A 23,220-nucleotide genomic window follows, 5' to 3' on the forward strand; every position below is an offset into this window, starting at 1 on the left:
ATAGATTTTGTAATCGATTTTTTATCGATTTTGTAATCGATTTAGTTAACGATTTTGTTATCGATATTTTTATCGATTTTGTTATCGATTTTATTATCGCTTTTGTTATCGATATTTTTTTCTTAGTTTGTGCTTTCGTTTTTGACTTGGATATGCTCTTAACCATACCACGTATTCTACGTTTAAATTTAGCGGGTGTATCTCCGATACAGCCTGCAGACCAAGACGAAGGCGCTGGACTGTTCCTTTTTAACAACGATTTGTTATGGGGGATTGCATTTTTTGGGGAGTTTGGGTGACCTATAAAAATAAGTTCCTTAAAATTTTAAAAATATATTTGGCTTTTTAAAACAATCAGGTCTAGAAATTAAATAAAAAAATTAAAAATGTATTTTAAGGAAACCATCCGATACCCGAGGATTAAATAAAAAAAAAGTTATATATTTTTTACGAATAATATAATCTAAGAATTAAATTTGAATTATATTTAAAAAAGAAAGAAGAAAATAAATTTCTAAAAATTAAATGAATTTAAAATAAGATTTTTCTTTTTAAAACAATATAGTCTAAAAATCAAATGCAACTATAAATTACGAAAAAATATATATATTAAAACCAACAATACATAAAAACGTTGTTAAAAATTAAATTATATTAAAAAAATTAATTTTTTTATTTCAACAATTCTTATTGAGCTTGAGGCCGTTTTTAAACAAAAACTTATTGTCTTCTTTTTAAAACAAAATCTAGAAATTAAAAGAAAATTACATTTAAAAAAAATATTTAAAGAAAATTCCGCCAGCCGAGGATAAAACTTAATTAAAAATTATATTTTTTGTGAATAGTAAAATCTTAAAATTAAAATAGAACTACATTAAAAACAGAAAAGTAATAAAATAAATTACTAAAAATTAAAAGAATTAAAAAAGATTTGTTTCTTTTTAAAATAATGAAATCTAAGAGCAAAAAGAAGATTGAATTAAAAAAATTATCTCAAAACCAAAAATACATAAAATAACTTTAAAAATTAACTGAAATTATAAAACAAAATATTTTTCCAAATTTAAATAAAATTCTGCTGCCCAAGGACTCGAACCTCAGATCTCTCGAATGGCACGCCAGTACTTTGCTCACTCGGCCATTGCGACTGTTGGAGCAGCGCGAGCAAATGGTATATGTGCTTTCGGTCAAAAGAGCTTTTCGCCAATAAAGTTGACAAATGAGACTTTCGTGGAAGCAAAATCTTTGAAACTTTCTTACCTACTGTCTTTCAATTGTCTTACAAAAGACTTGGAACTATCTTAGCCAGAATTGCCCTGTAAATGAAGTAAATACATATCGTCGTTTAAAGTACAAAACCGCGTATCAATAAAATGCAAAACCTCGTATGAGAGGCTGCCTTAATTTTATAGGAGAGATCAAAACTTGTCTTTCATCCCTAATTATCCCTTCTTCTTATATCTGAGTATAGATATTTCAGTACGAATGGATAAGGGCTTGATATAAAGAGCTTCCGATAAGCAAATATCTTTTTTGGCACAAAAATTAGTTACCTAGGTTTTGCAGAACCACGATACATGGTTTTGTACTTAAAATGACGATATGTACCTCTATTTATATACATATGTACCAAAGCAAAATGAACTCAATAACTTTCTACGCATGCGTATTGACCACAAACTGCATTCTAGGGGAGCTGAATATTACAAAATTTACAAATAAAAACGGCAATTTTAATGATGTGTGAAAACATATTTACGTGAGAGCGCATTTTTCACACATTATTATGCAGAAAAAAAAAATAAATTGTGTATAAAAATGGTAATAAAAAATTAATAAAAAACGAAGCAGCGGGAAATTGTAAACAAATACCGCCAAGCCGCAGCTCATCAAACGCAAAAAACTAACCAAGCATATGAATAAGCTAACCAAGCGACTAACAGCGGCCAAATACTTAGTACTTATTGTAAGCCAAACAAGGCGGTGGCCAAATGCACGCACACGCATGCAAGAGATTTTGTGTAGGCATGCAAGTAAATGCTGAAGTTTTTGTAACAGCAGCCACAACAGCAACCGCAGTGCATGTGAAATGAAGCAACCAACAAACAACACATTTTATTGCCAACAAAAGTGCACTTGTCAACTTTTATAGCAGCAAAAAAAATGCTTGCATCCTCGCATATTTTACTTTTACTTCGTTGCATTTGTTGCATTTTTATTTGCTGTTTGTTTGCGACACTGCACGGCAGTCAATTTTTATTTTACTTTTTATTTTCCATGCAAACACACCCGCTACCTAAACCAGGCAGCCGCAAGCGACGCTGTAACTCAAATTGCAGCCACAAGTTGCAAGCCACATGTGTAGCTTTCAGTTGCGGCCAATTGGCGGTGTGCGGCTAGTGAAAGTTGTCTAAGCCACACGCATACATACATACGCACCCAAACGCTGGTCTGTATGAGATACATACATACATAGATATAAAATGTGCGCGCGGGTAAACATTTTTGTTGTAGAAAATTTTGCTTTTTTTTTGCACACAGTTTGCGCTTTCGCATCACCACACTCTGGCCAACTCCTCTGCTTCCCTTAGCAACGTCGAATGTTTGCCATTTCGCGCGCATGCGCATTCACTTAATTGCTGTTACCAGTTACAGCTCATCAAACTCATCAATTTACACTTGCATTGCCTTTCGAGAGTGTTTGTGTGCAATTGTTGTGGAAAACCGTTAGCTGAATGTCATACCGAGCTGGCGCTAACGTCACAGTTGTCTGACAGCTGATTTAGTTTTTTAATACTTATGTATGTATTTGAAATTAAAATTTTTTAATTTTCTCCCTGCAAACATATTTGCGGTTTTATGTACATACTCGCATATGAAAGGCAAAACGAGTAAGTGACTTTGCTAGGTAACTTTCGATTTTCGTTTTTCATTTAATTGTTGCGAAAAGATCATATTTCCTTTTCTAGAAATTATACAAGTTCATAGTTACATATGTAGTCATGTAACTAGATTTTGGTGAGGGTTACGGGTTCAAGTTCTAAATGCCTTTTCCCCGCAAATAACAGGCGAATATAGCATTGCGTTGTCATTAGCGATGACGAATTTCCCCGCTGCATAACCTTGAAGTATTTTGGAACCAAACAAAATTAGCAATTTCGTTGTACGTATTTACCATTAGCTTTTGCTCTTTTCAAGAAAAGAGCATCAAGATCGGTATACATTGTACCCATACCACCATGAGCATCGATATCAAACTTAAAATCAGAATTGCTTCGTTATCGGTGTCTGCAGTTGCATTTAGGCGTATATTTTTATACTTCACGATAAATTAATTGATATCGATTTCGATATATATATTTATCGACTATGTTAACGAAATAATTATCAGTTGATGCGTTTTCCGGCGTCATTAGTAAAAAAAGCATCAGTATCGATAAACGTGGCATCGATAACCTTATGGTACTCGATATAAAATTAAATCATTCGATCTTTTTTTATTTATAATTGAATTCACGAATATTGTTTATCAGTTTGTTGTTTTTTTATGTCCGAAAATACGAATATTAACCGGTTCTTCGTAAATCCGGATATCCGAATAATTGCACAAACGAATATTAACCGAATAAACATACGATCCGGATTTTATTCGTGTCAACGGATAGTTAGAATGGATATCCGGATATTCGAATATGCGTATAGTCCCAGCTCTAGCGTACATTCATATTTTTCGATATACTCTTCGATAAAATCATCGAAATAAGTTTCGATAATTATCGGTTTCAATATCGATATCAGTATCTATGGATGTGTTTTTCGATATTGTTTGCTATACATTTATGTATAAATATCGATACATCGGTAAACATCGTCGTTTCGTGAATATTTTAAATTTCTATAAAAAAAATATATATAAAAAAAATGGGCCCTTTCAAGCAAAGTTTGTTGGTGAATATGATAAATTAAAATATTTATGATCCAATTTCTAATATGTAGAGCACTTTTTTCAACAAAATCAACATGCATATGAAACAGTCATACTTTCCTCTTCATAAAATAAAGCGACAGTTTGACCTTCAAGTGGCGCCCGCAAATGACGGGTGTGACAACGCAACGCCACTGCGTTCAATGAAAATTCAAAAAATAAATTTTCAAATGAGTGACTAACAGTTCCGTTGCGGTACAAGACAAAATGAGAGAGAAGAAGGCAGCACAATTTCTTCTGAAATTAGTCATAAAATAAATGTAAAATTATGTTCCCAGCATTTCAGTATTTTTCTACAACAACGCTCAAGTAAGCGCAACTCTTAAGATTCTCAGAAATTCTAATTGAAATTTATTATTCTATACGAGTTTGTGTCAATGGTAATTAAACAAATTAGCCTTCACTCTCTCAATTGGATGAATAATCAACAGAGAAAAAAAGCAAACCACACACACACGCGCGCACGCCTACCACCCCTTCATCACTTGACAACGCCTTGTTTTTAGGGATGCAAATTTTCAGAGCCAACATCGATACATCGATATTTCGATGTATCGTAAACACTAACATCGATGCCGAAAAAAATCGCCCTAAAACTATCGATACATCGATATTTTCCGATGTTTATCTTTTTTAATAAGTATGTTAAGGTACGCCACCTTCCATAAGGTTTATTAATGGCGAAAACCGCAATCCTGAAATAACTGGAACTGACTTAATGCTTGTTAAAATTTCAAGAAACACCTAGTGTCCATCTAAACTGCTACATTGTTAACATTTCAATGGGTGGTTTTTTGAATTTAATTAGATTTCCTTCCAATGTCACAATAGATTTGCTGTTTACGCGCAGATAATACTTACACTCACCTTAAGTCGTATTGAAATACTGTAACTACGTCATGGAAATCGCCTATGTTTAACGTTGCCAATTGCTTTTATTAAGTACATGGCTGCCATCACCCGTAATACGCTTACCCGAAGGGGTCTGTCCCACGGTCAGTAATTATCACGATATTTGGATCGCGATCCATATTGATAGATTGATGGATCGCGCACGAATACTACATGTTCAATATTTATCGCGTCAGTATTTGCATATTTTTTTTTGCTGAATGCTTATTATGACGCAAGAAAATATTTTTATTTTGTACGTATAACTTACAGATAATGCATTCCACAATTATTTTAAGATTTGTTCAATTTGTTTTGAAAGATTTTGAGCCCCGAGAGTGAAGGCAGAGCCGATATTTACATTATGAGAGTAAAAGATGTACTGAAGAAATGTATGGATCGCGTTTTGAATGTGCTACACGTTCAATATTTATTGACGGTATTGCGATCCGCGATCCAGATTTCAAAATTTTTAGAAATTTTGCGATATGGATCACGATCCATCAATACTGCATACTACACCGTCAATAAATATCGCGATACTTGGATCACGTCAATAAATACTGACCGTGTGACAGAGCCCAAAGAATATAACATAAAGATGTGAACGCAATGGCAATTTTGAACCGAAACTAAAGTCGATGTTTAAAACATCGTTAAAATTGACATCGATATATCGCCAATTTTACGATGTTGAGTAATTTTCAAATATCGATGGTAAACATCGGTTTTTTAGCCGATGTTATCGATATTTCAGAAACATCGATGCATCGTTTGCATCCCTACTTGTTTTCGGGGCAAATTAATGGAATGATGCTCGCACGCACATCATTTGGCGAATTGGCGAGTGACTCAGTAGGCGAGTGCACTATTTAGTCATTCACTAGCCCGCAAATAAATTGGGCTTGCACTACTTTTTACCACTTAAGTAATAAAGCAAACAATAAACCACTCAGCAGCGCAACAACAGTAAAATATGATTGTTTGTGCCAATGAAAACCGAAGTAATTGCAGAAAATCATAAAAAATAAGTACCATACATAAAAATAGTATTGAAAGTAAAGAAAAGGCACAATGAACTAGTCAACAATGAAGATCTTCATACGAGTACTACAAGCAGATTGTAAAAGATGTACACTAAATTTGAGCAACATCTGTGTGGCACATTTTCATAAATTGAATCAGCGCAATTGGCATAGAAATAATATTGAATGCAGCAGTGGAGAGGCAAGCAAGAAAGTAAAATGTAAAAAAAAAGAATTTCATTATGTAAACAACATTGCGCGCTTGAAGATGACAAACACTTGAATGTTTAAAAGAAATTTAAAAAAATTATGATTCTGGTGAACTTGATAACAGTATTTTGAAATATTCGTAAATTTATGCCAAGTATCTCTCTGAGAAATATAAACAAAAATATTGAATATTAATTTTTTATATCGATTACTATATTTTTATCGAAACCACGTTTATCGACTTATCGATATTTATGCTTGCTTTGCTGATAGTTCTGAAAAACACAAGCACTTACAATTATATCGATAAATAATACATGTGTGTTTATCGAAATCGATTGCAATAAAGTTATAGAACAGTGTATCGAAAATTGCAACCCTAAATGCAATGACAGTAGCCTCCGTCAATAATGCGATAACGGAGCCACAGATGTACCCATGAAAGGATCGATAAATTTCGATAAGTTATTGATCAAGGCATCGATAAATATCAATAAGTTATTGATCGAGGCATCGATTGATAAATTAATAAATATTACGGAAAAAATGCACAGTAAAATTGCAAAATATAAAAGAACATATATTGCTGACAAGTTTCTTCTTCTTCTTCTTGGTTGGGGTTGTAACCGCTTAGGGATTCTGGCCGAGTCCATGAAATTACTCAAGTCGTTTCTTGATGAAAAGTGTGCTGGGGTTTTTTTTTACTGGGTTACTGAGAGCTATAAGATTCCTAACCAATAAAAATGCTGCACCACCTCAGAAAAAGTATTTACGATAGTCAAGAGTCTTCTCATACAATGACCAATATTGTTTTCCTCTACTGCTTTATAACAAGTTAATTTGCTAAGACAAAAAACCAACTTTACTAAGACAGCAAAGAAGTTGAATTTTCAATCGTTTCCTTAGCCCTTAAAATCTAATAAAAATCGGCTCACCCTATGAACACTCTGACAAAACGGCAGCAGGATCACTGCCTATCAAAGGGTCCGCTCGTATCTAGTTCAGTTTGCCATGCAGGGCTTTAGGTTCGCTCTTGGCCACCTGTGAATTCTTTCCGAATCCGATTGATTAAAGATTATGTTAAGTTAATCTGGCAGTCAGTCCAAAAGACCAACTCACTTAAAGCTCAAACAGTCAACGACGTAACGTAGACGTAGGTTGACGCAAACACGATCTACCTTATGGGATTCGCGTGTTAACGAAAACTCACCACCGCATGGTGGTGACGTTGCCGTTGCTTCTCTCTCTCTCTATCAACAGTAAATTTGATATGCTGCTACGTACGTCAACCTACGTTTACGCTACGTCATTGACTAACTGGGCTTTTACTTTGTAGGTCCACTGTGAAACACAGAAAGCTCATAGGCTATATTTCCTGGAACCTTTTTGAAGCTCTTATGGAGCGTATGATTGCTTTTATTCCTACAACGGTTAGTTCCGTGAGAGAGCTAAAGAATTTCTTACCTCTGCTCTGCTCTGAACTAAAGCTGGACAATTGCAGAAGAAGTGTTCAACTATTTCCTCCTCTTCCCAATCTCTGCAATTTCTACTAAATTCATGAAAACATTCCTAATCTCGAAGAGTGCCTTATGTGTGAGTGCCTATGGCCTTCGAAATGCCTTCACAGGTTGACTAAAACTCCTGGGGAACATTCGTGGACCGACCCATAGCTTTCTACAAAAAATCTTCTGCTTTTCTCAAGTATTTGCACTCGTTGTTTCAAAATATTATATGTGTGTAAATGTGTCGCCCTTCTCTCCATAATTATTGAATTTACAATGCCACCTTGCCAAGTGTTTTAAGTTGCTAGCCAACATTAATATCTAAGATACGGCTAGCTGCACTCCAAAGCTTCACAAATAAGACAATATTTATGTATGACGAATACTGCTATTCCGTAATGCATATAAAGAAGTTTCCTACTTTTAATTTCTTTTTTTTTTTTGTCATTTAGCATAAAGCTTAGCTATCTGCATATCTACTTATTCACTGCATTCACTGTTTCCACTACTCTTTATGAAATTTTTTTTCTAGGCATTGGCACTACCTTAGTTCTACTGAATGCCATTCATGTTTGAACTTCCGTAAACTGAAGCGCAATTTAGTACCGCAAAGCGTGCTTTCTTCAACTTAACTTTTTCATCTTGATATTTTTAAACTTTTATTATTATTATTATTATTGTTTCTCAGCTTATCTACACTCAATATCGTTAAGCTGAAAAAGCTACAAGTAGTTTGGTGAATGTGAAATTCTTAGAAGAGGCAGAAGAAGCTACAATTTTTCTTTTCCCCTTTTTGAGTCTGCAAATAGCCGCGAGTTGCTGGCGATGCTAACTTGATTTAATACAAACGTTTACAGTAGAATTGCCAACAATGGCTATTCTATTCTAATAAAAGTGAACAATGTTAACCAGAAGACAAAGGCTTTGCCGTACCTTCTGCTATTTGCAAGCCAAAGGCAATATGGACAAGGTATTTATTAAAATGGAAGTCCATTTGTTCAAAAGATCTATGATTGTATTTTTTTAATAACTTTTAAAATATTTGCAAATATTGCATTGGTGTTCTCTTTTTTTGCTTACTAAAGGGTGTTTAAATTAAATTTCTATTGGCAGAAACTTTTTTTTGCTGTTTTTTTTTCGAAAGCTTTTTTTACAGAACTTTCTCAGATGCTGCGTATGCAATCTCAGAGAGATGCGGCAATCGGGGACTCAGCAAAAACCCATCCTCTCGAAATAGTTTTTATATCGAATGTTAATTCAATCACGCTTGAAGGGTCATCGCTGTAATATACTTGGAACTACAATCAAGCTATCCAGCTAGCATCATCAGAAAAACCACTTGGACCAGGTGAGCCTGAAGAACACTTCTTAGTCAGACGAGAGATCTAAACTGTTGGCTAAGCGGCAATCAAGGCTTAACATTCGCTCACAGTGGCATCAAACTTGGGCAGAGACTGTCAGTCGTTGGTGACCGTTGAACAATTCTAAAACAGATAGGTGATTGTGTTCGTTGATTACGAATACGAATTCAGATTTTCAAAATCCGAAGTTACGGATCCAATATGGTGGTCCAATTAAAAAAAGAAAACAATTAATTCTTTAAAAACCTGGTACCTATATTGTTTTTCGAGATTCCAAGACCAGATTTCTGTAATATAAATCCAACAATTATTTTTTGAAAATTCTAGGGACCTTAAATTGCTAAAAGCCATCACTGATTTTGGGTTCCTTTGAAATTAAAAATGTTTTTAAATTCTACCGCCATTTTTTATTTTGAAAATTTTATCAAGATTAAAATAGTCCTGTATAATCTAGTATATATAAACTACAGTTATCTTGAGAAAACCTATATACCTCAATTGCATTAATATAAATTCTTAAATAGTTTTGTTTTGCTAATGTTTCAATATTTTTTGCTGACTTTAAACATTTCCTGCTTAAAATTTATATTGTTGCAGCACTATACACTCTAATCACAACACCCTGTATTTGAATGCCTAAGTTATTTGAACATTTCATTCTCAAGCAAATTTGCGTCGTGCCTTGCTTATCATCCGTTTAGATGACCGGCGCATTTAGCGAGACAGCGAAAAATCACAAACACAACGAAAACTTAAATTAAAACCAAATTTATAGTTCGCAATTTGCTTCCTACACTTCCTGCAGATACTTACAGCTATGAAGAAAATGGAAAAGAAAATTGAAAATGAAATCTCAAACCAAATCTCCTCTTTTTAATTCTAATTTTAACGCTGCCACTACCAAATTACCCACGTTCCCAACAAAACTGTGTCACGCACAATTCGATACGAATTCTCAAAAGGTTAAGAACCCCATTAGCAAATGACACCAGCACATAGAAGAGCGTTGCAGTAGTATTTGTTAATTGCTTTGGTTTTTATTATGATTTTTTGCCACACTACCCACTTACAAGTCGACTCGCATAACGTATGCTGAGTAGTAGTGGGGAAAAATGTAGAAATCTCTGTTGTGCCACAGCAAAAAAAAAAGTTATGAAAAAATCAAAAGCAAAGTTCTAATCATATATGTATGTATGTATGTATGTATGTATGTACGTATGTAAGTTGTATAAACGCTTGAGCTGTATAAAATTACTTGAAATTTGTGTTGTTAAAAAGTTTACAGCAATAATGAATAATAATAATGCACACTTCAGCAGCGGAAAATGACATTTACCGACAGCATTTGACACTCGAAATAAAAAAAAAGTTAGATGATATAAACACAGTGTGACTATTGTTTGCTCACAGCGTGGTGCATAAAATGTCACCGAGGTTAATTACTTGTTGAGATGCTGATAAGTTTTTTTTGCCAATTGAGAAAAATGCTTAATAAGCATACAGAGAATATTAAATGGGTCGATGTGAGTTTATGCGCATTAAATACTTGAATAGAAATTCAATCCGTTGTTAAAGTATATTTACCGCACAAAGTAACGGCATAGTGATGCAGCTTTTAAGACAATTCTTCTCTCAAAGCCATGGCACACCATCTTATAACTGCTTCTCCGTATGTCATTTAGACTGATAATATTGACCATAATTTCTTTTATCATAATTTTTTTACTCATATTCTCTCAAATCGTTTCCGCCGTTACTCGCTGAAGTTGAAAATGTGTCCAAACACTACTGCTGTAGTAGTAGTACTGGCCAATAACTAGCCTTCTGATATAGCTGCCGATGAGGCAGTGTCCAAAAAGAACACCAATAAGTCTTGCCATATCGTTTACAAATTGGACGATTCTTAGAATCATATTCTGTTCAATTTGATTTTGCTACTCTGCAGGCCGAGAAGAAATGAGATTTTTTTCTAAATGAGGTCATGCCTCGGCAGGCAATGGCAAACCTCCAAGTGTATTTCTGTCTTGAAAAAGCTTATCATAAAAACAATTTGCCGTGCTATAGGTTGCCCTATTTGTTTAACACCATCAAGGTGCATATCTGCGGTGACCATCCGTCCTGTTTTTTGCAAAACCGTACTGTTATTCAAAGGTCTGTCCTCCGTTGTTTTTTAAAACAGAAAAACCTCAAAAAGTATTGGTTTTTTTTCCAAATGTCCTGCACTTGTCCCGCATTTTTTTTTTTTGATATTTTAGGATAAACTTTACTTACCAACATATAATTGATTGATAACTATATGAGGCTAAGGCTGATTTTGAAGTTTCAACAAGTCGATGCGTGCTAAATTTCGTGCATCCATAGATAATGGATTGCAAGAAAATGGAGACCAGCATCACAAGTATCAGTAAAGGTGGGATGCAATAACACCATACATTTTGTTTTGGAAATAAAACCATGTGGCGTTATTTCCAATCCAGAAGTGAAATAAAGTCATATTAAAATTGGCGCAAATGAGTAGTAAAGCCATATTCTGAAATGACACTCTCAAGGCGAATTAATAAGGCGGTGTTACCGCCGAATCTGAATTACAAATTATTAATAATAAAATTAAATAAATAATTATTTAACATTTCCGGATTTATTGGATATTGGAAAACAAATATATGTACTTAGGTAAGTTTTAATTTTGCGAGTGCATAACCTGGCGGGTGCACATTTGCTGGCTCCCCGCACCGCGCCGCGCCCTGTCGTGCTTGCACCCCTCCATCAGTAACACTGCTCTAAAAATTTTATACTAATCGCGTTAACCTACATATATTTTTTCAAGCATGTTTTGGTTCGATGAACATGAAAACCGTACACAATTTTCTTTTCAAACACATTTCGAAATTTTTTCGAAAAACGTGTTTTTGGTGCATACCTCCAATTTCGAAGAGATGCTCGGCCAAACACTTAGCAAAATTGTAAGCGCCAAAATATTATTATAATCAATTCCAGAACACTCTTTTGTTCATACTACTTATATATATTTGCTCTTCTTTTGGACAACTTATCACTGTTTTTACTATCATAATTTTACATTTCTGATTGACGGTCAAAGCTTGTCGGCAACTTTTCTAGCCGATTGCGCGCTTCAAGTTACACTGCATCTAATTTTTTGCATTCATTTTATCTGTAGCTGCGCGTGTCCGCTGCTAATCAACCTCAATATTTATTTTATTTTAATGGTTGTTTCTAATTATATATTTGTTTTTTTTTTCTGCCGATCACGCCCACTTATTTTAATTTGCATACACAGCAAAGAGAAAAAAGGAATTAAGGCAAAACAGCAAAAAAATGCGCTAAGGAAAATTGATATTAGGTACACTCTAGCCGCTGAAAATCAACGCCTGCTATATTAACTACTCCCCCCGGCACACAACTGTATTATATGTATGTGTGTACCACCTTCGACATGCCGCATGCCACAAAAGTCTCCAAGCAACTCCGCCAGCTGCCAGTTGTACGCGGCGAAGTCTCTGACCATGTTGCTGTGTGCGGCCAAGCATAGAATTCAGTACAATTAGATGCATACTAGCGCTGCTTGCTAGCTGAAGTCATACTTAAAATATCTACGAGTATGCGCCAGCCAACGACAACAATGCCACGCTTGCGCTCATCATCATTTTGACGAACTACATTACATAGTTTGGTTTCGATTTAGTTGAGGTGGCGGCAATCTTTGGTTTGATTTGGTTTCGCAGACCAGCTATGTACTTATAAATAAATTAGCTTGGAAGAAAATTACGCCTGGAGCGGAACTGCAAAAAAGAACATCGTAAAAATTAAAATTGGAGAAAAAAAAATGATTGTAACAAGCAAACAATCAAGCGGTGAGCAGTTAAATAACTAGGCGGCTGGCTAACTAGTCACTGGCTATTAAGAACAGCTGGACTGTGGCCGGCATGAGACGCTGCCGCGGCTGCTGTGGTTGGCTTGCCACAAAACTTGGGCTTATTCTTGGCTAAGTACACACGAGAGGTTGGTTCGGCAAATTCAGCAACCGACAATGACTGGCGAAATAATTTTCCACTTTGTTGCACAAATTCAAATAGCTCAGAGGTACCGGAAAAACTCGAATACCACGCAGAATGGTGTAGCTGTGGCAACAGAAAAAATGGGAGGAATTTAGAAGGAAAACTGCGCAGAGAATTTGAAATACATACATAGTTAAAGAAGTAGGTAGGAAGGTTCAAAGTAGTTGAAGATAATAAAAAGTAATAAAATGTGCGCACTTAGTTGGATGTGGGCGAGATGGTAAGGCAGCATGCAATATAAGTTAGAATATTCTAGCGATTGCAGTTAGCGCTTTACGATGGAGAATAATTAAATTAATTTAATAAAGTTGCTGTTCTAACTAAGAGTTGGTTGATAGATTGATGTCGTGTACCGAGAGTAACTCTCCGGTAAGCAAAATCCCGTCTGTTGACACAGAATCTGTCCCCGCTATACTACCCCAGGTGAGGAGGAAACCGAATTCGCTGACTTGGACATGTTGTACATACGCATCGATGGCGAGGCTCCAGTGTGGACAACGCACCGACGATTGCAATGGAGGCACTCAGTGCAGAAGGACCTATCTGCCACTCAAGATGTGCAACTGGCGTTTTTTTTTGCCTCAGCCCAAACCGACGAACGGTTGTAAAGCCAAAAAAAATATATATAAAAATTATTTATAAATCTTCTTAAGTACCTCCTCTCCAACAATATGTAATCTTTGCTTGTTCACCGTCGCTATGTACACTCAAGGCGAAAAGTATTGGCACAGAGAATATCTTTTCACTAAAGTCAAAAGTTGAATTAGCTTGTCACCGATACAGAATTGGGCCATTTGTGTTGATTTTTTTTTTTAATTTTTTTCAAGCGTTTCTCCTTATAAAAAAAACCGAAAATATCAAAAAATGCGAAACACTTTCAAACGAAAATTTTCGCAAAAATCAGCGCCATTTTGAGCAAAGTAGAACTTGAATCTTTTTATACTGAAATTCAGTGTGCTATAAAACTGCATGCTCAAAAAATCTGATTAAAAAGTTGAAAATTGCATTTTCCTGAGTTTTCCACAAAGTATAGAAATTATGTTTTTATGTTTTTTTTTTGGAGTATGAACCCTATTTTTTTTTTAATGGAGAAAGAAATTTAATAAAAGTTGTAGCAGATATTGTAAAAAATTCTCTGTGCCAATATTTTTTGCCATTAAAATTTGAAAGGAGTCATTAAACCTTAGCCAAAACCTGTAAATATATTCATACTTATTAACCCAGTAACTGACCTTTTCATTGTGGATTAACTAACGAAACTAACTTTTTATATAAATATGTTATAACCGCTTTTAATAGTAATTTTTATGTACCCTTAATTGTTTAGTGACGATTGTATAACTCTGCTGTGGTGCTTTGTTTTATTAATTTATTTTATTATGTACTTAATCTTGGTCTTTAGTTGTAAATATGCAAGCTTTTAATAATTGTTTTCTTTTTTATTACCCAACAATGTTATTTATGTAGCAGTCAAATGTGGTGATATTATGCTAACTAGTTTGCTATAAATTTTAAATGGCGTGCTATAAATTATAAATAGCTCACTATAAATTTTAAATAGTTATATAAGTAGTTTCCTTTTAGTCACCTACATTTCCATATGCCATTTTTACTTCTTTCAACTTGCTTCTATTTTTTTCCTGCAAAAATCTAGCTTTCTAAGCCATAAATCATAACTACTTATTGCAAATATTATTATCTAAAAGTCAATATTAAATTCTTGCTCAAAGAAGTCCTCATTTTGGAGCTGGCTAAAATTCCATTTATATGCAACTGAGTTTATTAAAGGAAATCCACTCACAAATATTAAAAAAAAATGTTTTCGAATTATCTGAAAATAAAGCGGCAGTCAGGCATTTTTTTTTAATTTTCAGGCTTCTCCACTCACTGGCTCATAAGTCAGTGCCCTTTTTTTTGCATTTCCTTGCCACAAGCAAAGTTGCGCGCTGCTAATTAGTATTTCTAATTACATTCGACATAGAGTTGCATGACAATCAACTCAGCAAGCAAACGGCAAAGTGAAAAATTAATCATAAATACAAAATTTGAAACAAAAATTTTGAAAAAAAAAACACCACCAGCAACTCCTACGCCTAGCCTAGCAAACGCCAGCACCAGCAGCAGCTGCCATTAGTGATAATTAAAATTTAGCAAATAGAAAATATGTAACTAACTTTACTTTCATTTTCATTTGCATACATTGTTAGGCACTTGTGGCACATACATACATATGTACATGCAACAGAAAATTTGTTGCAATTTTTTCCCAATCATCGCAAAACAACACGAAATGCGGCACAATGTACGACTAAGTAAGGTGTTGGAAAAGACACGCAGCTACAATGTTGCACGAAAGTCGAAGAGATACTCATATTTATTGAATGCAAATATTTTGCGGGTGGGTGCATTATTACACGCCAAAGATATGTTTGCAATTTGAAAATGATTTGAAGAAAAATTGTAATGTTTAATAAGTAGAAATAGAGGTAAATATGCAAGAAAAATTACAGGGCGGCGCATTAGAGGGCGGCACATGCATGTTGCACACAGAGCCACGTGATCTTGGCTTGTAAGTGGGTATTGTAATGCAATGTTGTGCATATATTTCAGAAATGCAACGTGGAGGAAAATTTGAGAATACTTCAAAGCCATGGATGATACAAAAGCTCCCGAAACACCCCCAAATTTCGCGAAAGGTTTCCCCAAATTAAAGAAGTGAAAATTTTTAAAGCCACGAAAGTTCACCGCTCGAGAGCTGCCCCAAGCGAAAAAGAAACTTACAAAAAAAGCCGCAAAAAACATGAAAATTGTGACATTAGCTAGTAAAAATCGAAAATGGGAAGAGCAAAGGAATGACATCAGTTACAACAGTTGCGGTCTTGGCAAGAAAGTTGTCACGAAAAATCTCAGTCGCATGGCTCCAAGGCCGGATCTAACCCGACAAGAAATTATTTCTGCAAGCAACGTATTGCCTGAATAGGCCGTAACTGCCCCCAACGATGGAAGAACTCATTTTCTTTGCGACAGAAGAACTTCAGCCAGCAAAACTAAACAGCAGATTATATCAATCAGTAAAGCTAGATCCAATTGCTTCTCAACCATCGTCATCTATGTACATTAGACGCAGCATGCAAGGCTTCTTGAGGAGCTAATGAAATATTTCCTCGCAACAGCAATCGATAACGCTAGAAGACAATCGTCCAACCAGCATAGCTTTAAAGCTTAAACAGACGGCAGCGTTGATCCGGATCAACTCGTTAATTCGGAATTATCTCGGGAAATAACTGCAGCCGATCCGGATTAAGTGCTAGAGTTAATTCCCAAACTTAACTCGGATGAAGGCAATATTCGATGACAACACTGACGAAAACTCAGAGAGCGTAGAATACAGAGAAAGTATAAAACTAGCATGGACATATCATCAGCAATGCGGTCACCATACTAATTCAGATAGGAATCTAACTAAAATTGAATAAGAACTTATTTGAATTAATACGGTGACTGCATTACCGACGACAAGGTGAATGTCCGCGCTAAGTAATTTTGCTTTTTCTTTGTGTTCTACGCTCCCTGAGCGAACAAAATACGCAATCGAAGCAGCAAACTACTTCATCCGCGGTAGCCGAGTGGTGAGGGCTGCGTACTACAAGCCCAGGTTCGATCCTCGGTTGGAGCGATTGCCAGAAAATTTTGTTATTCTTTTATAAAAATATGGTTCATACTTTAATCATTTCATTTCATTTAATTTCATTTCATTTCATTTATTAAGTCTATGATTTACAAATCTTACAGACAAGATGTACAAGCTTTCATCTTAAGCGTAAATTCGATATTTAATATTCCTCTCCTTTCTCCTGTTACGTCTATTTCGCTCTCTTTTATTTATTGTTTTTTTTTTTACTATTCGCTCACTGCCAATCAGCTAATCTTACAGACAATGGCGATTAAACGTTCATCGATGATTGCAATCAGTTATTAACATTACCACATTGGCAGCAAAAGCACTTATGTACATATGTATGTAGGTAATCCAGCTATTATTAAACTATCTTTCATTTCTATGCATTTCCTCAGTGCTTGAAAAATGCATTCACCTATGCAGTCGTTGGGATCACTTGTAGTATTTATGTACGTGTTGCCATCCCCTGCCCATACCGAAACACGCCCCGTACCCTCTTTTCACTCTCACGATCCATCTATTTCCCTTTTAGTTGTTTTCCTGCTTATCACCTCAACTACTTAGCTTGTAATTGTTTTTATTTACTCGTTTATACATATCGATGTAAATATGTATCGGACATTAAAGTGATCGCCAATTTGTGTCTATTAATATTTGAGATTCAATTATGCAAGAGACTGCCTTTTCAGTGCAATTAATTGCCTGTTATACATATATTTTTACACACTTCATGGTGGTCTCATACATATCATTTCAGTCCATTTTATTGAAAAGTGTTGAGTGGCAAGCCCGGTAATTGAGTTTTACCCATGCAATGTAAATAAAAATCGATGGAAATCGCCATTGGAAAGGTTGAAGTGCACTCAATGCACAATTTTCAAATCAATTTACTTATGCATATGTAGTTGTTATTTGTCTGGATGTGCTCAATATTTCAATTTACAAACAAATATACATCCATATTTATATTTGTATATTTTTTCTTTTCAATTCGGGTGTGCTTTGTGCGGCGCTGTGATGAGAAGATAAGTAATGCTTTTACTTGAATCACCATTTCTCAAGTGTTTCACCTTAATTCGCTCTAAATTTAATCACTTACATAAGCAAAGCCACATATACGCCCAAAAGGGGTTAGCCTTAAATAAACAATTAAGTTGTTTTGTATGGGAAACACAAAATGCTTATCTCGAAATGTTTATTGATTTGATAGTTCAACTAGCCTGAAGTGGAATTATACGATAGTTTGCAAATGAATTTATGGAGCTGGAATGATTGATCTATATTTGCTTATCGATACTTGAAGCATTTTAGCTTTTTACAATTTTCAGAAACTTTAAAACTTATAAATGCATATATATTTTCTTTCACAGGTATGCTTCTGTTTGAGCTCAATTTGTAAAGCATTGAAAGCATAAGCCTGTTGAGAATTGCAGATAAAAGAATAAAATCTTTGAACGGAGTCCATCGAGTTCATTAAAGTATCGAAAAAGGAGATAAATTCATCTGAACGGATGAAATAAAGTTTTATTAGCTAATCTACCAACCTCCTTTCATAACAGAAAAGTTTCCGGTTGGAATGAGAAACTTAATGCAAATGGCGAACGTGTCAGAAATCTGTTCAATATGGCAAAAATATGAGCTCCCCCCGAGGCCTCCCGTGAGCACATCGCATTCAAATGGGGTAGGACTATTAAGGAGATGGGATGGCAAATATTTTCCAAGTTTTTCGTTAGAACAAGATAGGTTGACTCCGGCCTGCCAGAAACATGGGTTCCCCAGAGTGAGACCTCAAAGCACATCGGGTTCAAACTTTGAAAGGAATATAGGTCACCAATGTCATTGCTTGAAATTAAGAAAATGCCCACAGCTGCAGGATGGTGTTCCGATAAATAGAAATAAAAAGTTTTGTGGGGAGAACACAATCTTACGGGATCCCTTGTTAAATTTCTCTTGGTTTGGTGTAATGATCTTGAAACAACACCGATGAGCAAATACCACTCTGATTACACCACAGACCGCCGCTTTTGCTCAGGCGGGAGGGAGGACTTTTCGATGGTCTAGTGCTACTTATGTAGATTGTTCCCTCATATGGGGGATTTGAGTTTAAGCTGAGATTTTTCTGAGTGTTCTTTCTTGATGGTGGAGGAACAGTATCTCCGGTAGCAGAAAGCAACGAAGACCGCTAACAACCCCGGCCAGGCATCGGCGATAGAGAAAATTATAGACAAACACATAGGACATTGAATGGGTCCTTGACAATTCAGCTGGCAGAAATGGCAATGGCAAAAAAAATCTTCTGTGAGATTGTTCAAATAGCAAAGAGCACCAGGCATAGACCATCCATTTCTAGAGGTGGAGAAATGCCCACGCATTAACTTTATAACACTGGGAGGAATAGGGATAGAAATTTGCTCCGAAGTGAAATATCTACGGATAATTTTTGACTCCAAAATATTTTAGAGGCAGCACGAAGGCTACGTTGTCACAAATGCCACACGAGCTGTAAAGATACGCAGAAGACTCGGTGGCAAATCAAGATGTTTCAAAAACTGACGAGGGAATATATAACCTAAAGCAAAGATCTCCATTCCCACGAAGAATTACACCTATTTTCCATGCCATCAATGTTTATGCAGACATAAATTTGCAGACACATTTAATACAACACAACACAGTACAACAGATGTAGGTGCCATACAGGGCAGACGAGGTTTTGTGAGGAATACACACATACTACATATTCTATTCAAGCTAACGAAATACCGTAATTTTAGTAAGTGTGTGAGAGTAATCTCTGCATATATACTTTTAGTTTCTCGTTATCAAGTTTTTATTGTTTCAAGTAGTAAAAAATTTTGATTATTCAAAAATTACTTTTAATTGCTTAGAATTAGTCTCAAGGCCGCAAGAATTTTACGACATTTCCTCTTAAACTTTTCGATGAAGAGCTTGTGTGGCTTTATTATTTAACAAAAATTCTATGTCAATGTCAGGGACTACTAAGTATACGTATATAAATGTACATGTCTCCATATGTATGCAGGTACATTAGGGTGCATCACACTCTATACAAAACAAAAAAAAATCCACTGCAGGATTATACATTTTGTTATATTTTAAGACCTTCGTCTTAATATTTTTTGGGCCGACTTGAAAACACCCCCAAAAATTTCATTATTTTGATTCCTTTGATAAAATGTTCGAACATTTTTATGCAGACCTTTCAAGCTAAAACTCTTCTATCATCTGAGTGATTTTTTGGAAATAAATATTTTCAAACACAAAGTGTTTGATAAAAAAAAAACTAATATTTGCAGGTCTTTTCAAATCGGCCCAGCTCACGTAAATCTTAATATTTGCCCGAAACATTTTGGAAATATTTAAATATAATAAATATAGTATAATTCCGGTGAAAAAAACGCGACTTTTTTTGGTGGGGCACCCTAGTGTACATATATATGTATGTATGTGCGCATCTACGCACATAAGCATTCATAAATTTGCATCGAGCCGTATTTGAATTTACAATTGAACTTATCATATTTCAAAACAAATAGTACACGCCTATTTGCGCAACAAATTGCATAATTTACATATTAAATTTACACATTCAATAACATATGTTTGAGCTTTGCTGTCGTGGGCCTCATGCCTAGGCTTTATTCCTTTGTTTCAGAAAAATATTTTCATATCAAATTCCATTTTTTTTAAACAAATTTTTTCTGAACAAAGTCTGACTGTCAACTGTTTGCATTTAGGTTTTGTTTAGCGCATTTGGTACGGCTGTCATATTTTTTTATTTATTATTAGATTTTTTTTTTGTTTAAAATGATTTATTGTCAAAACGAGCCGAAAAAGAAAAAAAAAGAACGAAAGGAAAAGGAAAGAGGAGAGGAAATATAAAATTTTCAATTATTCCTCTACAACTAATAAAATGTTTGGTGGCATACCAAATAACAGTCAAATATTTTCCAAAAACATAGCGATTTTATAAAAAGAATTAGTTTAAAAAATTTGATTTTATTTTATAGTAATTTTTTTATCATTTGATCATCGCTAATTTTTCTTAATTTTTTTGTATGTCATTTTTTATAACTGTTTTTCTTGAATTTTTTTTTTTCAATTTTTATTTGCGTTTTTTTTAATTTTCTTTAAAATTTATTTTTTATGTGTTTGCCTCTTTTTGTTAACTTTTTTTTTTTAAATAGAGCTTTTAGCAAAATCTTTATTTACCTATCACAACACAAAATAAATAAAATATTCACTAAATTCATCCACAACCCAAACAAAACTAATTTTCATAAGATGTTTGCCTTAAAAATCACCCGCCGTTCTTTGCGTTACGATCTACGAAAATGCCATCTCAAAACTGAATCTGATTCACGGCCAAACGGACGAATGCTGAGCACGCGAGCGTACATAAAATGTCTCTACTTGACTATTTAATTTGTATGTATGTATGTATGTATGTATATTTGTGATCGACAGTGAAGAAAACCAGCTGTGCGTCGCCAAGACGGAATAGCATAGGCACGATCGACTAACACACGCACACACACATTCTCCCACTGAAACACCTCCCTCCACCCCTTCGAACCAGGTCGGAGTGACGGTAATGGCTATGAAAAGTCACTGAAACGCCACCGCCAGTCGAGCTCTGCCGATCACGCTACCCCCAAAGTTCCCACTCGAAGTAATCGCTTGAATGGAAGGCGCTGCTGTACATGCGCCTAAATAAGTGTGTATTTGTGAGTTCTGAGCATTGGGGTTTATTTGTATGCAACTATGGTCGTAAATTATTTAAGTACTCATACTATAGGCGGGAGCGTGGAGAAGCGTCGTAAAAAGAATCATTTCTTTTTTATAGTATTTATCATTAACGCAGTACGTACATACGTACGATCACCATAGACGATCAGCGGATGAGAAATAAACAAAAGTTTCTTGAAAAACATCTGCTTATTAGAGAATTCGCTATGAATTTGCGCTTGAGTAAGCAGACGTGAGTAAGAAAATCATAAAAGAGTGAAAATTTCAGGCGAAATTATTTCAAAAATAAATGCTTGTTGATATTGAAAATATTTGCAGAATTTACATACACAGACGAAATTAAAATATCAATGTATTCAACGTGTTGTATGACTAACATCACTCTGGAGCAGACTTGAGAAAAATTTGTTTGTTTTGGCTTGGAACAAACATGGCAAGACAGAATTACTACTTGAGAAATGCCTACCAAAGAAAATTTAATTATTTGTTTGCCAATTTTTAGTTTCAACGCCATAAGGCTGCTTCCGACTACAAAATGCTAAGTCAGACCACTATCAATATGTAGTTTGAGCTTTGATAAGAAACCCGTATCCGGAGCATGAGCTATCACAATGGACCGATTGGGTCTAAGTGTGCCTATCTCCTACGCTGGATGAAGGCAGCCGCTTCATGAGCAGTCGCGCCCTAGAGGCTTTATTGCTCACTTGGAGCTCTCTTGGCACTTCTTGGACAATGGTAAATCCGGCAGCGATGAACCGATTACCGAGGCAATCGATCTAGCACCTGAAATGCCTAATTTACTATGCCAGATTCGTATGAAACCCTGCCGACGTGGGCCTTATTCAAGAGAGTTTAGCTAACCCAAAAACACTTCGACTTTTTTGAATATAATTTTTCCATTCCGTGTGAGTTTTAGTGTTGTAGAAAAAGTCTTAAAACAATATAATTAGATGCTAATTGGAAAAGTCTTTCTTGAGGATGAATTCCTTCCCGCTTCAGAAAAGGATGTTTTTTAACACCTGGAGTCTTTAACAGGCGACTTCAAACCCTGGATTGATGACAAGCAAGGTTATGTGGAGTGTATGGTGGTATTGGAAGTGAATTATCCATTCAAAACTGCTACAATATGGAGAAACGACCAATTTGGTCACACTTCGACCGTTTGAGCGAATCAATCAAGAAATAGCGCCCAGAATAGGCCAACAGAAAAGGAGTTGTGTTACATTTTACTAAAGCCAGGCCACAACAGACTACTTTGATGACTGCGGAACAAATTGACGGAACTTGGTTGGGAAGTTTTGATACAGCCACCGTATAGCCCGAACCTTGGACCATCTGACATCCATTTTTTCCGACCTCTTGATAGTAGACAATTATTTTTGAAAAAATTATATGTTAAGGTCGAATATATACTCGACGACATCCTTCTAAATTTATATGCTGCTTAAAAAAAATAATGCATCCAAATGTGAACCAAAAAATTTTAATTTCTACGGAATTTTTTTCTTTCATTTGGTGCCCATAGTGTTATTCTACATTGCTCCGAATTTTTAAAAATAATTTTTGGAATTGATCATAGCTTTGAAACTACAAAGTTCTTTCGTAAGTTGGATTCAAATTATTCTTACTTCCTGAATTATAAAAAATTTCTGTTTATTTTCTTGATTTTTTTCTTTTACCTACAACTAGCCTTTCATTGATATTTTCCTTTTAAGTTCAAT

At 35.0% G+C, this 23,220-nt stretch overlaps 1 protein-coding gene across 3 annotated transcripts in view; it reads right to left on the reverse strand.

The window, feature by feature from the left end:
- The window catches only part of nuf (rab11 family-interacting protein nuf), a 60,094-nt gene extending 38,992 nt beyond the window's left edge, over positions 1–21,102 (reverse strand). For 2 of the 3 annotated variants that reach the window (XM_017618531.1, XM_017618528.1), the window contains exon 1: positions 21,008–21,102. The gene's annotated coding sequence lies outside the window, so the exon portion shown is untranslated. The other variant, XM_017618529.1, reaches the window with a different exon arrangement.
- Between the last annotated feature and the right edge of the window lie 2,118 nt (positions 21,103–23,220).

Source organism: Rhagoletis zephyria, unplaced genomic scaffold, assembly GCF_001687245.7.
Source record: "Rhagoletis zephyria isolate East Lansing unplaced genomic scaffold, Rhagoletis_zephyria_1.1 Rzeph_scaffold_01651, whole genome shotgun sequence".
NCBI lineage: Eukaryota > Metazoa > Arthropoda > Insecta > Diptera > Tephritidae > Rhagoletis > Rhagoletis zephyria.